Source organism: Lepisosteus platostomus, unplaced genomic scaffold (assembly GCF_059453375.1).
Source record: "Lepisosteus platostomus isolate fLepPlt1 unplaced genomic scaffold, fLepPlt1.hap1 Scaffold_65_H1, whole genome shotgun sequence".
NCBI classification, from domain to species: domain Eukaryota; kingdom Metazoa; phylum Chordata; class Actinopteri; order Semionotiformes; family Lepisosteidae; genus Lepisosteus; species Lepisosteus platostomus.
The window spans coordinates 88,796-105,431 of NW_028291679.1; the positions used below are offsets into that span (position 1 = coordinate 88,796).

A 16,636-nucleotide genomic window follows, 5' to 3' on the forward strand; every position below is an offset into this window, starting at 1 on the left:
CTGGCATGGTGAGGTACGCTGGCAGCTGTGTGGTGTGACGCATTGGTGGCCGGGTACTTTGAGGTGCGCTGGCAATTCTATGATGAAGTGGTGGCCTGGCACGGTGAGGTGCACTGGCATCTATGTGGTGTGACACAGTGGTGGCCTGGCACGGTGAGGTGCGCTGGTGGCTGTGTGGTGTGACGCAGTGGCGGCCTGACACGCTGAGGTGCACTGGCAGCTGTGTGGTGTGACGCAGTGGTGGCCTGGCACGGTGAGGTGCACTGGCAGCTGTTTGGTGTGACACAGTGGTGTCCTGGCACGGTGAGTTGTGCTTTCAGCTGTGTGATGCAGTGGCTGCTGGGCACAGTGAGGTGCACTGGCACCTGTGTGGTTTGACGTAGTGGTGGCCTGGTATGGTGAGGTGCGCTGGCAGCTGTGTGATGCAGTGGTGGCCGGGCACGGTGAGGTGCTATTTCAGCTGTGTGACGCAGTGGTGGCCTGGCACAGTGAGGTGCGCTGGCAGCTGTGTGGAGTGACGCAGTGGTGGCCTGGCACGGTGAGGTGCGCTGGCAGCTGTGTGATGCAGCTGTGGCCGGGCTCGGTGAGCTGTGCTGGCATCTGTGTGACGCAGTTGTGGCTTGGCACGGTGAGGTGCGCTTTCAGCTGTGTGACGCAGTGGTGGCCTGGCACAGTGAGGTGCGCTGGCGGCTGTGTGGTGTGACTCAGTGGTGGCCTGGCACGGTGAGGTGCGCTGGTGGCTGTGTGGTGTGACTCAGTGGTGGCCTGGCACGGTGAGGTGCGCTGGTGGCTGTGTGGTGTGACGCAGTGGTGGCCCGGCACGGTGAGGTGTGCTGGCAGATGTGTGGTGTGACTCTGTGTGTGCCTGGCATGGTGAGGTGTGCTGGCAGCTGTGTGGTGTGACGCAGTGGTGGCCTGGCATGTTGAGGTGCACTGGCAGCTGTGTGGTGTGACACAGTGGTGTCCTGGCACGGTGAGTTGTGCTTTCAGCTGTGTGATGCAGTGGCTGCTGGGCACAGTGAGGTGCACTGGCACCTGTGTGGTTTGACGCAGTGGTGGCCTGGCACGGTGAGGTGCGCTGGCAGCTGTGTGACGCAGTGGTGGCCTGGCACGGTGAGGTGCGCTGGCAGCTGTGTGACGCAGTGGTGGCCTGGCACGGTGAGGTGCGCTGGCAGCTGTGTGACGCAGTGGTGGCCGGGCACAGTGATGTGCGCTGGCGGCTGTGTCGAGTGACGCAGTGGTGGCCTGGAACGGTGAGGTGCGCTGGCAGCTGTGTGACGCAGTTGTGGCCTTGCACGGTCAGGTGTACTGGCAGTTGTATGATGAAGTGGTGGCCGGGCACGACGAGGTGTGCTGGCAGCTGTGTGACGCAGTGGTGGCAGAATACGGTGAGGTGCGCTGGCAGCTGTGTGATGCAGCTGTGGCCGTGCTCGGTGAGGTGTGCTGGCACCTGTGTGACGCAGTGGTGGTCTGGTACGGTGCGCTGCCACCTGTGTGGTGTGATTCAGTAGTGGCCGGGAACTTTGAGGTGCGCTTGCAGCTGTGTGATGCAGTGGTGGCTGGGCATGGTGAGGTGCGCTGGTAGATGTGTGACGCAGCTGTGGCAGGGTTCAGTGAGGTGCGTTGGCAGATGTGTGACGCAGTGGTGGCCTGGCACGGTGAGGTGCGCTGGTGGCTGTGTGGCGTGACTCAGTGGTGGCCTGGCACGGTGAGGTACGCTGGTGGCAGTGTGGTGTGACGCAGTGGTGGCCTGACACGGTGAGGTGCGCTGGTGGCTGTGTGGCGTGACTCAGTGCTGGCCTGGCACAGTGAGGTGCGCTGGTGGCTGTGTGGTGTGACTCAGTGGTGGCCTGGCACGGTGAGGTGCGCTGGTGGCTGTGTGGTGTGACGCAGTGGTGGCCCGGCACGGTGAGGTGTGCTGGCAGATGTGTGGTGTGACTCTGTGTGTGCCTGGCATGGTGAGGTGTGCTGGCAGCTGTGTGGTGTGACGCAGTGGTGGCCTGGCATGTTGAGGTGCACTGGCAGCTGTGTGGTGTGACACAGTGGTGTCCTGGCATGGTGAGTTGTGCTTTCAGCTGTGTGATGCAGTGGCTGCTAGGCACAGTGAGGTGCACTGGCACCTGTGTGGTTTGACGCAGTGGTGGCCTGGCACGGTGAGGTGCGCTGGCAGCTGTGTGACGCAGTGGTGGCCTGGCACGGTGAGGTGCGCTGGCAGCTGTGTGACGCAGTGGTGGCCTGGCACGGTGAGGTGCGCTGGCAGCTGTGTGACGCAGTGGTGGCCGGGCACGGTGAGGTGTGCTGGCAGCTGTGTGACGCAGTTGTGGCTTGGCACGGTGAGGTGCGCTGGCGGCTGTGTGACGCAGTTGTGGCCTTGCACGGTCAGGTGTACTGGCAGTTGTATGATGAAGTGGTGGCCGGGCACGACGAGGTGTGCTGGCAGCTGTGTGACGCAGTGGTGGCAGAATACGGTGAGGTGCGCTGGCAGCTGTGTGATGCAGCTGTGGCCGTGCTCGGTGAGGTGTGCTGGCACCTGTGTGACGCAGTGGTGGTCTGGTACGGTGCGCTGCCACCTGTGTGGTGTGATTCAGTAGTGGCCGGGAACTTTGAGGTGCGCTTGCAGATGTGTGATGCAGTGGTGGCTGGGCATGGTGAGGTGCGCTGGTAGATGTGTGACGCAGCTGTGGCAGGGTTCAGTGAGGTGCGTTGGCAGATGTGTGACGCAGTGGTGGCCTGGCACGGTGAGGTGCGCTGGTGGCTGTGTGGCGTGACTCAGTGGTGGCCTGGCACGGTGAGGTACGCTGGTGGCAGTGTGGTGTGACGCAGTGGTGGCCTGACACGGTGAGGTGCGCTGGTGGCTGTGTGGCGTGACTCAGTGCTGGCCTGGCACAGTGAGGTGCGCTGGTGGCTGTGTGGTGTGACTCAGTGGTGGCCTGGCACGGTGAGGTGCGCTGGTGGCTGTGTGGTGTGACTCAGTGGTGGCCTGGCACGGTGAGGTGCGCTGGTGGCTGTGTGGTGTGACGCAGTGGTGGCCCGGCACGGTGAGGTGTGCTGGCAGATGTGTGGTGTGACTCTGTGTGTGCCTGGCATGGTGAGGTGTGCTGGCAGCTGTGTGGTGTGACGCAGTGGTGGCCTGGCATGTTGAGGTGCACTGGCAGCTGTGTGGTGTGACACAGTGGTGTCCTGGCACGGTGAGTTGTGCTTTCAGCTGTGTGATGCAGTGGCTGCTAGGCACAGTGAGGTGCACTGGCACCTGTGTGGTTTGACGCAGTGGTGGCCTGGCACGGTGAGGTGCGCTGGCAGCTGTGTGACGCAGTGGTGGCCTGGCACGGTGAGGTGCGCTGGCAGCTGTGTGACGCAGTGGTGGCCTGGCACGGTGAGGTGCGCTGGCAGCTGTGTGACGCAGTGGTGGCCTTGCACGGTCAGGTGTACTGGCAGTTGTATGATGAAGTGGTGGCTGGGCACGGTGAGGTGCGTTGGCAGATGTGTGACGTAGTGGTGGCCTGGCACGGTGAGGTGCGCTGGCAGCTGTGTGACGCAGCTGTGGCAGAATACGGTGAGGTGAGGTGCGCTGGCAGCTGCGTGATGCAGCTGTGGCCGTGCTCGGTGAGGTGTGCTGGCACCTGTGTGACGCAGTGGTGGTCTGGTACGGTGCGCTGCCACCTGTGTGGTGTGATTCAGTAGTGGCTGGGAACTTTGAGGTGCGCTTGCAGCTGTGTGATGCAGTGGTGGCTGGGCATGGTGAGGTGCGCTGGTAGATGTGTGACGCAGCTGTGGCAGGGTTCAGTGAGGTGCGCTGGCAGCTGTGTGACGCAGTTGTGGCCTGGTACGGTGAGGTGTGCTGGCAGCTGTGTGACGCAGTGGTGGCTTGGCACGGTGACGTGCGCTTTCAGCTGTGTGACGCAGTGGTGGCCTGGCACAGTGAGGTGCGCTGGCGGCTGTGTGGTGTGACGCAGTGGTGGCCTGGCACGGTGAGGTGCGCTGGCAGCTGTGTGGTGTGACGCAGTGGTGGCCTGGCATGGTGAGGTGCGCTGGCAGCTGTGTGACGCAGTGGTGGCCTGGCACGGTGAGGTGCGCTTTCAGCTGTGTGTGGTCTGACGCAGTGGTGGCCTGGTACGGTGAGGTGCGCTGGTGGCTGTGTGGTGTGACGCAGTGGCGGCCTGACACGCTGAGGTGCACTGGTAGCTGTGTGGTGTGACGCAGTGGTGGCCTGGCACGGTGAGGTGCACTGGCAGCTGTGTGGTGTGACACAGTGGTGTCCTGGCACGGTGAGTTGTGCTTTCAGCTGTGTGATGCAGTGGCTGCTGGGCATAGTGAGGTGCACTGGCACCTGTGTGGTTTGACGTAGTGGTGGCCTGGTATGGTGAGGTGCGCTGGCAGCTGTGTGATGCAGTGGTGGCCGGGCACGTGAGGTCTACTGGCAGCTGTGTGACGCAGTTGTGTCTTGGCACGGTGAAGTGCGATTTCAGCTGTGTGACGCAGTGGTGGCCTGGCACAGTGATGTGCGCTGGCGGCTGTGTGGAGTGACGCAGTGGTGGCCTGGCACGGTGAGGTGCGCTGGCAGCTGTGTGACGCAGTGGTGGCCTGGCACGGTGAGGTGCGCTGGCAGCTGTGTGGTGTGACGCAGTGGTGGCCTGGCACGGTGAGGTGCGCTGGCAGCTGTATGACGCAGCTGTGGCCGGGCTCGGTGAGGTGTGCTGGCATCTGTGTGACACAGTTGTGGCCTGGTACGGTGAGGTGTGCTGGCAGCTGTGTGATGCAGTGGTGGCTTGGCACGGTGAGGTGCGCTGGCAGCTGTGTGACGCAGTGGTGGCTGGGCACTTTGAGGTGCACTGGCGGCTGTGTGGTTTGACGTAGTGGTGGCCTGGCACGGTGAGGTGCGTTGGCAGATGTGTGACGCAGTGGCGGTCTGGCACGGTGAGGTGCGCTGGTGGCTGTGTGGCGTGACTCAGTGCTGGCCTGGCACGGTGAGGTGCACTGGCGGCTGTGTGGTTTGACGTAGTGGTGGCCTGTTATGGTGAGGTGCGCTGGCAGCTGTGTGACGCAGTGGTGGCTGGGCACTTTGAGGTGCACTGGCGGCTGTGTGGTTTGACGTAGTGGTGGCCTGGCACGGTGAGGTGCGCTGGTGGCTGTGTGGTGTGACTCAGTGGAGGCCTGGCACGCTGAGGTGCACTGGCAGCTGTGTGGTGTGACGCAGCGGTGGCCCGGCACGGTGAGGTGCGCTGGTGGCTGTGTGGCGTGACTCAGTATCTCAAATGAAACTCGCTATAGAAAGACATCTTGTTGAGAAATTCTTTATTTTTTGTAATTCTAAAGAAAAAACATTCATCAAGTCCTTCACAAATGTTTTGTTTGTGATTTTCTCTGTTGTTCCCTTTCACACTCAACTGAACTATGTGTTATGTCTTGTAAACGTAATCAAACATTTCACTTAGGTGTGTGGGTTAACACAAACCCATATTGTATGAAACATTCAGTTTTTCATTCACGTTTTTTCTAACAATTGCATCCATGCTAGGACTACAGTAAACAACACTTTTTACTAAAGTAAATCAAATTGTTCATTAAACAAGACACATTGTTTTAAATGTATGCAATACGACGACACTAAAAACAACACTGAAACTTTTCATTGAAATACTGGACGAGATTGTGCATATTCAATTGATTTCTCCTGGTGCTTTTTTCATCAGTCTTTTCATATTCCTGTTCTCTACTCAGGTGTCTCCTGTTCCTTTGGTGATGTCTGCTGTACACACATGGTATCATACACTTGAGCAAAGTGTGATACCACCGTTTGTTCTTCTCCTAAAATAAATAAATAAATAATAAATAAATAAAAAAAAAATAAAGATGAACATTGACAAAAGTCAGAAGCACTCTTTTCTTTGACAGACGAACAAAACAATGCAAGAATAACCATACTCTCTGTTCCTTACTCATTTCTACCTACCTGTTTGACCACTTTGTCTGCTTCAGTCAGGACAGGGTGCTGGGGCTGACTCTGAGCAATCTGAGAAGAGCTCTCTGTGATCTTCTCCCCTACAGTGGCTACATTGTACTCTGTTTGAAATCAAGGTATCGCCTCCGGTAAGTTCCTCGGTCCTTTTTGGGACTTGAAAGGGTAGAATCATTTTGTGACTACATTTCCTTGTCATGCACTGATATGTTTTGGTTTGTGTTCGATTACTGCAGGCGTTCAAGTACTTTCTTTTTGTTCTAGACTGGCAGTGTTTGAGATGGTAGGAACTTGTCATATTCTCAACTTATTTTCTCTATGAGACTCTGAATGCTCTGTAAACATACTATTTTAGCAATTCTTAGAAATCTGTCCAACACAAGTCCAACATTCCCTACATGATCTCACTCCATATTCAGTGTAGCTCCACTCTACGAAGATGAATTTGCTAATTAATCAGTCAGGGACACAGCTTATACTTCAGTAGTCTTAGATCATGTAATGATGATTATTGTACTTTAAAACTAGCAAAATCCCCATATCCTGTTCATTGCCCCATTCCCGGTCATGTGGATTGACTTATGCCTGAAGTGGTTAATTCTCACCTTGACATCTCGTAGAACAACTGAATCTCTACCAAGGGTGAATGTGTCCTTCCTCTTAATGTCTAAAAGAAAAGGTTAAAATTCATTGAAGCAAAATGCCACAACCCAAAATGTTGGGGAGGTCGTTTCCACAGTTATTTCATAAGACAGTGCTTGGAGTGAAACTACATGACCATGGTGAAGAAGTAAAAACACTTTACCTTGTTCCTCCTGACTGATGTCCTTATGCGTGTTTTGCACAGTTGAGCGTTTTGTGTCTTGTCGTCTGTGTAGGCAACAGCCCTCTTCCCTGGGATAGAACTAGATGATATTTAGACACGTTAATTTGACTTCTCCATTGCTCACATTGATGTGGATATGATTATAATGCTCTGTTTTGTGGGCTTCCCAAGAAAACAATAAATCCCTTACTACTTGTTCGAAATGCAGTAGCACAGATCCTAACAAATACAAGAAAGAGAATATCATTCCTGTTTTGAAAAAACTTCACTGGTCACCTGTATTATCTAGGATAAATTTGAAAGTTCTTTTACTTGTTTTTAAAGCTTTAAGCGACCTAGCACGTCTGTACCTTACTGAATGTCTGTCTTCATATGTTCCTATACGTGACCTGAGATCTGCACATACTGGCCTAATGCAAATACCACATGTGAAATGCAGAAAGAGTGGAGAGGCTGCTTTTTGTTTTTATGCTTCTAAATTATGAAACTCACTTCCACTTTTTATTAGGCAGTCAAGCTCGGTACATTGTTTTAAAAAACATTTGAAAATGTTGCTTTTAGTTAAAGTGGTTCTTTGTTCTTTCTATTTCTGTTTCTTTTTTTAGTTCTCTTTAATTGTTCTTATTTTATTACGACTTTCCTAATTTTTATTTATTTAATTGACATGTATGTTGCTTTACTGTATTGCTGTATTTTCCTTTACAACTGAAAGTATATCTCTCAATTTTAATATTTTATTTTTACGCTTGGTTTTTAAAGCACCAAAGCACTATTTGTATGAAAGGTGCTCTATAGATAAAGTTTATTATTATTATTTTTAATATTATTATTATACTTTGTTACATTTTTGGTTAGGACAAAGATTCTAGTAGAGGTGGCCTCTTTTACCCCGTTCCAAAAAATTGGAAAACTACCTTCAGGATACACTGACAATGACCATCTACTGTCTCCTCTAACTGTGTATTGTCATCATGCATATCTTGTGTATTATTTATTGTAGTTGCTTTTTGTCATTCTGTAAAGAAGCCACCTTTCAAGGCACTATATAAAATAATGTTTGTTATTATTATTTACATTTTTCATCGTAAAATCTGGCGAAGAGTCTTAAGAGAATATCAAAGAACACGTTGCTCTTACCTTTCCATTCCAAGAAATGCCCTCAGCTCGGATTGCAGAGATTGACCTCTCTGTCTCAAATTCTGAGAAACATAGACTCGATTGAAAAATGACCATTTCCTAAGATTTACATAACATCACCAGTCAACATTTGCCACTTGACATCAATAGAAACCATTGAGTACATGACATTTCCAATCAGTTTTCTTTCAAGGTACAATACCAATCGCCTTGCCAGAAGAGTTATACTGCGGTAGATAAATATTACAAATATCAGATGCACGCAGAGTTGTTTGGATTACTATGAAAAGATTGGCAAATATATTTATGTTCATTATATTTCTTGGAGTGACAGAGCTAAAGAGAAAAAAATACTTACCTTTATCTCTGCAGACAGGATCGCAAGGGATTCCCTTATACTGGGTTCCTATATAACAAATAATACATTATTCAAAAAACATGATATTTCTCTGTCCATTGGCAGCATGATTGTTTATCATTACAGTTTTAGTTAGCTTTAATTTTGTAAACCCCAAGTAAACATAGTTTGTGCCTTTCTCTGAACTTTTTGGCATTTCAATTCAGTTGTTTGTAAGCTTATTTTACAGTTGCTAGGTTGATGAAGTTCCTGAACTGTGCAGTATTTCTTTTGGGTTTGGTGCGAATCATATTCTAGCGGTTGGGGGAAAAAAGCACAGGTGCCATCCCACCATTAAACCCTGAAACTTACCTTAGCCGATTCTTCAACTAAACCAGACATGTTAACTAAGTGTTACAGTATGTTTCAAAGTGTGTATTTTAGCAAACACAACTGAAGTTCTGTTGTCTCCTTGGAGACACCTGGAACTGGTGTGATGCTGGTTCTATGACATCATTCGTTCTAAATGTAAATGCAGGTATTGGCACAACATAGTAAATTGATGTAAAGTTATGGATCCATTCATGATTTTCACTCAGTTTGAAAGAGTTCCTGTCGTGTGGTTAAACTTTGTGTTACGGAGGGTTAACTGGGGTTCTGGCTACTAGTTAGGCTTGGTCATTCAGTCATCTGGTTCATGAAATAGGATGCTAAGAGATCTGTGTTTTAGTTTTACTGTTTGTTTTTGTTCCATAGAATAAGAAATGTTTCATTAATATTAGTAATAGAGTAGCTGTTTCTCTAAACAGTGTGTGTCACTTTGCACTGCAGGTGTGCCAGGTAGAGACCATTTAAGAACCCAAAAATATGCTGTCATTTACTGCCGTGGCTAATTTCTGTTAACCTTGTCTCTCACTCACTTTGATGAGCAAAATGTTCATACATAAAGCATACATTTCTGATTGGTCAGAAGAAGCTTCTTAACATATAAGGTATAAACAAAGTCAGAAAGTTAGGCACTTAGGTCAGCCTTAGGCAGTTAACCAAGACCATAATCCGATAAGAAGCTATTCCCTTTCATGTTGCTAAATCACATGTAGGATACATGAGTTACACCTCCACTTAAGAGACCTTAAAGAGACCTTGGCCAGCCAGGAGTGTAGAAAACCGTAAAACAGTTCTTGAGGACCTAATTGTTAACTCTTAACAGGCAAAGGTTCCTTCAGTCCTACGAGAAATATTTTAGAATTGAACTAAAGTGTGTTTCCGATACAGGAGCATATGTCTGTCAGGACCTGTTGGAGAGGCCCTGCATGAGAACCCCTGGCTGCAGTTCCACATCCCCCTGAAAGTAAATAGAGCCATAAGCACGGAGCTAAGGACACTGCTCCAGGACATGCTGGCTGTCAATCCTGACCAGCGACCAGAAGCCATCCAGCAGAAGAAGCAAGTCAGGCAAGCCATGGCACGAGAGAAAACATCTTTGTAGTGACTGATAGCAAGATGTCCGTGACCAAGGGCAATTCGTCTGAGTAAAGTCTGATTTCATTTTTATGTCCCGAAAGGCCACTGCCTTTGTGCTGTAGATTTCTGATTTAGACGGGCATTTCTATGGACAACTTTGACTTTTCTGTGGGTCCAATGAAAATAAGTTTTTTAACTTATTCTTTGTTACAGTTTTCGAAAGTTTAAAGACATTCACTGAGTTGACGATAAAGGAAAAGTTTCATCTTTCACCTCTTGGAAGGTAGGCCGGTCAGAGGTACAATATATGTCTTCATGTCTTCATCCTCCATGTTTGTAACTACAGGTTTCACAGTGTTGAGCTAAGACACAAAAACACCTACAAATGGCAGTTCCAAATGTATAAACCTGGGCTGAAAAAGTGTGTACAGTATATACTCTGTGTAGGTCTGATAAAAGTATTCGAGTCAAAGTGTCATATGGATACAAATTCTCATGATTTTGTATTGTGTGTTTTTTCTCTGTTCTGCTTTATTGAAAGAAATCAGATGCTCTTCCTGAAACTTACCTTAGCTGATTCTTCAGCTAAACCAGACAGACTTCTGAAATTCTCAAATATTATCAAATCTTGTTGGTGCAGAGGTGGTGGAGCCCATTACCAACAGACTCACAGCTGAAATTGCTGTGAAAAGGGCTTCTACCAAATATTAACATGTGGGTGAAAATGTATACAATTGTAATATTTCCTTTTTTCCCATTGAAAGTATAACATATGTGGTGTGAGAAAGAGGTCCTCATTTAATTGCATGAAACTCTGGCACTGGCGCAACAAACTGAACAAAGTTCAAGGGGGTATACGCTTTCTGTAGACACTTTATTTCCTCTTTTTCCATAGTCTAAGAAATGATTTGGGAAACCTGTGGGACACTGGAGGTCATTATACATGAGCCTCTTTCTGCACCTTTTAAGCCATTGAAACCTAGTTGCCTTGTTACAAGGTCTAATATTACAGTAGGTGTGGTTTCCGTCTCCTAATTTCTGAGAATGATCAAATTGGGGAATAAGTTGTAGGGAATACCACTCTTGCACTTCTAAGAAAAGACTATCTCAAATGAAACTCGCTATAGAAAGACATCTTGTTGAAAAATTCTTTATTTTTTGTCATTTCTAAAGAAAAAACATTCATCAAGTCCTTCACAAATGTTTTGTTTGTGACTTTCTCTGTTGTTCCCTTTCACACTCAACTGAACTATGTGTTATGTCTTGTAAACGTAATCAAACATTTCACTTAGGTGTGTGGGTTAACACAAACCCATGTTGTATTAAACATTCAGTTTTTCATTCCCGTTTTTTCTAACAATTGCATCCATGCTAGGACTACAGTAAACAACACTTTTTACTAAAGTAAATGAAATTGTTCATTAAACAAGACACATTGTTTTAAATGTATGCAATACGACGACACTAAAAACAACACTGAAACTTTTCATTGAAATACTGGACGAGATTGTGCATATTCAATGGATTTCTCCTGGTGCTTTTTTTCATCAGTCTTTTCATATTCTTGTTCTCTACTCAGGTGTCTCCTGTTCCTTTGGTGATGTCTGCTGTACACACATGGCATCATACACTTGAGCAAAGTGTGATACCACCGTTTGTTCTTCTCCTAAAATAAAGATGAACATTGACAAAAGTCAGAAGCACTCTTTTCTTTGACAGACGAACAAACAATGCAAGAATAACCATACTCTCTGTTCCTTACTCATTTCTACCTACCTGTTTGACCACTTTGTCTGCTTCAGTCAGGACAGGGTGCTGGGGCTGACTCTGAGCAATCTGAGAAGAGCTCTCTGTGATCTTCTCCCCTACAGTGGCTACATTGTACTCTGTTTGAAATCCAGGTATCGCCTCCGGTAAGTTCCTCGGTCCTTTTTGGGACTTGAAAGGGTAGAATCATTTTGTGACTACATTTCATTGTCATGCACTGATATGTTCTGGTTTGTGTTCGATTACTGCAGGCGTTCAAGTACTTTCTTTTTGTTCTAGATTGGCAGTGTTTGAGATGGTAGGAACTTGTCATATTCTCAACTTATTTTCTCTATGAGACTGAATGCTCTGTAAACATACTATTTTAGCAATTCTTAGAAATCTGAAAGCAGTGTTACCTGTATCATTTTTTGTCTTGGTAGTAGTATTGCAGCTCCAACATCAGCACTTAAATAATGGTTTGTGATGTTACTTGTCCTTGGAGTTAGTATACTCCTGAGAAGTCAAGAGAAATCTTACGTAAGCATTAATTATGTTTCACTTTTGAAAGCAAGTACGTGTCAAGTACTTTGAAGGCATTTGTTGATACTTTTAAGCACTTTCGTTGATTATTATCATCCTTCAATTAGTTATTACAAGTCCAACATTCTTACATGATCTCACTCCATATTCTGAATGTGGGAATACAGTTGTTTTAAGGAAATGCCACTGAATAGATAGTAGCTGCACTCTACAAAGATGAATTTGCTAATTAATCAGTCAGGGACACAGCTTATACTTCAGTAGTCTTAGATCATGTAATGATGATTATTGTACTTTATAACTAGCAAAATCCCCATATCCTGTTCATTGCCCCATTCCCGGTCATGTGGATTGACTTATGCCTGAAGTGGTTAATTCTCACCTTGACATCTCGTAGAACAACTGAATCTCTACCAAGGGTGAATGTGTCCTTCCTCTTAATGTCTAAAAGAAAAGGTTAAAATTCATTGAAGCAAAATGCCACAACCCAAAATGTTGGGGAGGTCGTTTCCACAGTTATTTCATAAGACAGTGCTTGGAGTGAAACTACATGACCATGGTGAAGAAGTAAAAACACTTTACCTTGTTCCTCCTGACTGATGTCCTTATGCGTGTTTTGCACAGTTGAGCGTTTTGTGTCTTGTCGTCTGTGTAGGCAACAGCCCTCTTCCCTGGGATAGAACTAGATGATATTTAGACACGTTAATTTGACTTCTCCATTGCTCACATTGATGTGGATATGATTATAATGCTCTGTTTTGTGGGCTTCCCAAGAAAACAATAAATCCCTTACTACTTGTTCGAAATGCAGTAGCACAGATCCTAACAAATACAAGAAAGAGAATATCATTCCTGTTTTGAAAAAACTTCACTGGTCACCTGTATTATCTAGGATAAATTTGAAAGTTCTTTTACTTGTTTTTAAAGCTTTAAGCGACCTAGCACGTCTGTACCTTACTGAATGTCTGTATTCATATGTTCCTATACGTGACCTGAGATCTGCACATACTGGCCTACTGCAAATACCACATGTGAAATGCAGAAAGAGTGGAGAGGCTGCTTTTTGTTTTTATGCTTCTAAATTATGAAACTCACTTCCACTTTTTATTAGGCAGTCAAGCTCGGTACATTGTTTTAAAAAACATTTGAAAATGTTGCTTTTAGTTAAAGTGGTTCTTTGTTCTTTCTATTTCTGTTTCTTTTTTTAGTTCTCTTTAATTGTTCTTATTTTATTACGACTTTCCTAATTTTTATTTATTTAATTGACATGTATGTTGCTTTACTGTATTGCTGTATTTTCCTTGACAACTGAAAGTATATCTCTCAATTTTAATATTTTATTTTTACGCTTGCTTTTTAAAGCACCAAAGCACTATTTGTATGAAAGGTGCTCTATAAATAAAGTTTATTATTATTATTTTTAATATTATTATTATACTTTGTTACATTTTTGGTTAGGACAAAGATTCTAGTAGAGGTGGCCTTTTTTACCCCGTTCCAAAAAATTGGAAAACTACCTTCAGGATACACTGACAATGACCATCTACTGTCTCCTCTAACTGTGTATTGTCATCATGCATATCTTGTGTATTATTTATTGTAGTTGGTTTTGTCATTCTGTAAAGAAGCCACCTTTCAAGGCACTATATAAAATAATGTTTGTTATTATTATTTACATTTTTCATCGTTAAATCTGGCGAAGAGTCTTAAGAGAATATCAAAGAACACGTTGCTCTTACCTTTCCATTCCAAGAAATGCCCTCAGCTCGGATTGCAGAGATTGACCTCTCTGTCTCAAATTCTGAGAAACATAGACTCGATTGAAAAATGACCATTTCCTAGGATTCACATAACATCACCAGTCAACATTTGCCACTTGACATCAATAGAAACCATAGAGTACATGACATTTCCAATCAGTTTTCTTTCAAGGTACAATACCAATCGCCTTGCCAGAAGAGTTATACTGCGGTAGATAAATATTACAAATGTCAGATGCACGCAGAGTTGTTTGGATTACTATGAAAAGATTGGCAAATATATTTATGTTCATTATATTTCTTGGAGTGACAGAGCTAAAGAGAAAAAAATACTTACCTTTATCTCTGCAGACAGGATCGCAAGGGATTCCCTTATACTGGGTTCCTATATAACAAATAATACATTATTCAAAAAACATGATATTTCTCTGTCCATTGGCAGCATGATTGTTTATCATTACAGTTTTAGTTAGCTTTAATTTTGTAAACCCCAAGTAAACATAGTTTGTGCCTTTCTCTGAACTTTTTGGCATTTCAATTCAGTTGTTTGTAAGCTTATTTTACAGTTGCTAGGTTGATGAAGTTCCTGAACTGTGCAGTATTTCTTTTGGGTTTGGTGCGAATCATATTCTAGCGGTTGGGGGAAAAAAGCACAGGTGCCATCCCACCATTAAACCCTGAAACTTACCTTAGCCGATTCTTCAACTAAACCAGACATGTTAACTAAGTGTTACAGTATGTTTCAAAGTGTGTATTTTAGCAAACACAACTGAAGTTCTGTTGTCTCCTTGGAGACACCTGGAACTGGTGTGATGCTGGTTCTATGACATCATTCGTTCTAAATGTAAATGCAGGTATTGGCACAACATAGTAAATTGATGTAAAGTTATGGATCCATTCATGATTTTCACTCAGTTTGAAAGAGTTCCTGTCGTGTGGTTAAACTTTGTGTTACGGAGGGTTAACTGGGGTTCTGGCTACTAGTTAGGCTTGGTCATTCAGTCATCTGGTTCATGAAATAGGATGCTAAGAGATCTGTGTTTTAGTTTTACTGTTTGTTTTTGTTCCATAGAATAAGAAATGTTTCATTAATATTAGTAATAGAGTAGCTGTTTCTCTAAACAGTGTGTGTCACTTTGCACTGCAGGTGTGCCAGGTAGAGACCATTTAAGAACCCAAAAATATGCTGTCATTTACTGCCGTGGCTAATTTCTGTTAACCTTGTCTCTCACTCACTTTGATGAGCAAAATGTTCATACATAAAGCATACATTTCTGATTGGTCAGAAGAAGCTTCTTAACATATAAGGTATAAACAAAGTCAGAAAGTTAGGCACTTAGGTCAGCCTTAGGCAGTTAACCAAGACCATAATCCGATAAGAAGCTATTCCCTTTCATGTTGCTAAATCACATGTAGGATACATGAGTTACACCTCCACTTAAGAGACCTTAAAGAGACCTTGGCCAGCCAGGAGTGTAGAAAACCGTAAAACAGTTCTTGAGGACCTAATTGTTAACTCTTAACAGGCAAAGGTTCCTTCAGTCCTACGAGAAATATTTTAGAATTGAACTAAAGTGTGTTTCCGATACAGGAGCATATGTCTGTCAGGACCTGTTGGAGAGGCCCTGCATGAGAACCCCTGGCTGCAGTTCCACATCCCCCTGAAAGTAAATAGAGCCATAAGCACGGAGCTAAGGACACTGCTCCAGGACATGCTGGCTGTCAATCCTGACCAGCGACCAGAAGCCATCCAGCAGAAGAAGCAAGTCAGGCAAGCCATGGCACGAGAGAAAACATCTTTGTAGTGACTGATAGCAAGATGTCCGTGACCAAGGGCAATTCGTCTGAGTAAAGTCTGATTTCATTTTTATGTCCCGAAAGGCCACTGCCTTTGTGCTGTAGATTTCTGATTTAGACGGGCATTTCTATGGACAACTTTGACTTTTCTGTGGGTCCAATGAAAATAAGTTTTTTAACTTATTCTTTGTTACAGTTTTCGAAAGTTTAAAGACATTCACTGAGTTGACGATAAAGGAAAAGTTTCATCTTTCACCTCTTGGAAGGTAGGCCGGTCAGAGGTACAATATATGTCTTCATGTCTTCATCCTCCATGTTTGTAACTACAGGTTTCACAGTGTTGAGCTAAGACACAAAAACACCTACAAATGGCAGTTCCAAATGTATAAACCTGGGCTGAAAAAGTGTGTACAGTATATACTCTGTGTAGGTCTGATAAAAGTATTCGAGTCAAAGTGTCATATGGATACAAATTCTCATGATTTTGTATTGTGTGTTTTTTCTCTGTTCTGCTTTATTGAAAGAAATCAGATGCTCTTCCTGAAACTTACCTTAGCTGATTCTTCAGCTAAACCAGACAGACTTCTGAAATTCTCAAATATTATCAAATCTTGTTGGTGCAGAGGTGGTGGAGCCCATTACCAACAGACTCACAGCTGAAATTGCTGTGAAAAGGGCTTCTACCAAATATTAACATGTGGGTGAAAATGTATACAATTGTAATATTTCCTTTTTTCCCATTGAAAGTATAACATATGTGGTGTGAGAAAGAGGTCCTCATTTAATTGCATGAAACTCTGGCACTGGCGCAACAAACTGAACAAAGTTCAAGGGGGTATACGCTTTCTGTAGACACTTTATTTCCTCTTTTTCCATAGTCTAAGAAATGATTTGGGAAACCTGTGGGACACTGGAGGTCATTATACATGAGCCTCTTTCTGCACCTTTTAAGCCATTGAAACCTAGTTGCCTTGTTACAAGGTCTAATATTACAGTAGGTGTGGTTTCCGTCTCCTAATTTCTGAGAATGATCAAATTGGGGAATAAGTTGTAGGGAATACCACTCTTGC

General features: G+C 45.3%; 2 long non-coding RNA genes across 2 annotated transcripts; both read right to left on the reverse strand.

Moving 5' to 3' along the window:
• Nucleotides 1-6,561: 6,561 nt before the first annotated feature.
• On the reverse strand, nucleotides 6,562-8,250 carry LOC148632151 (uncharacterized). The gene is made up of 3 exons (XR_015934454.1): nucleotides 7,920-8,250; nucleotides 6,762-6,861; nucleotides 6,562-6,623 (listed from the first exon to the last, which is right to left on the reverse strand). It is a non-coding gene; the product is annotated as an uncharacterized LOC148632151 (long non-coding RNA).
• Nucleotides 8,251-11,103: 2,853 nt separating this feature from the next.
• On the reverse strand, nucleotides 11,104-13,815 carry LOC148632152 (uncharacterized). Its single transcript, XR_015934442.1, has 6 exons — nucleotides 13,749-13,815; nucleotides 12,592-12,691; nucleotides 12,392-12,453; nucleotides 11,886-11,982; nucleotides 11,497-11,658; nucleotides 11,104-11,386 (listed from the first exon to the last, which is right to left on the reverse strand). It is a non-coding gene; the product is annotated as an uncharacterized LOC148632152 (long non-coding RNA).
• Between the last annotated feature and the right edge of the window lie 2,821 nt (nucleotides 13,816-16,636).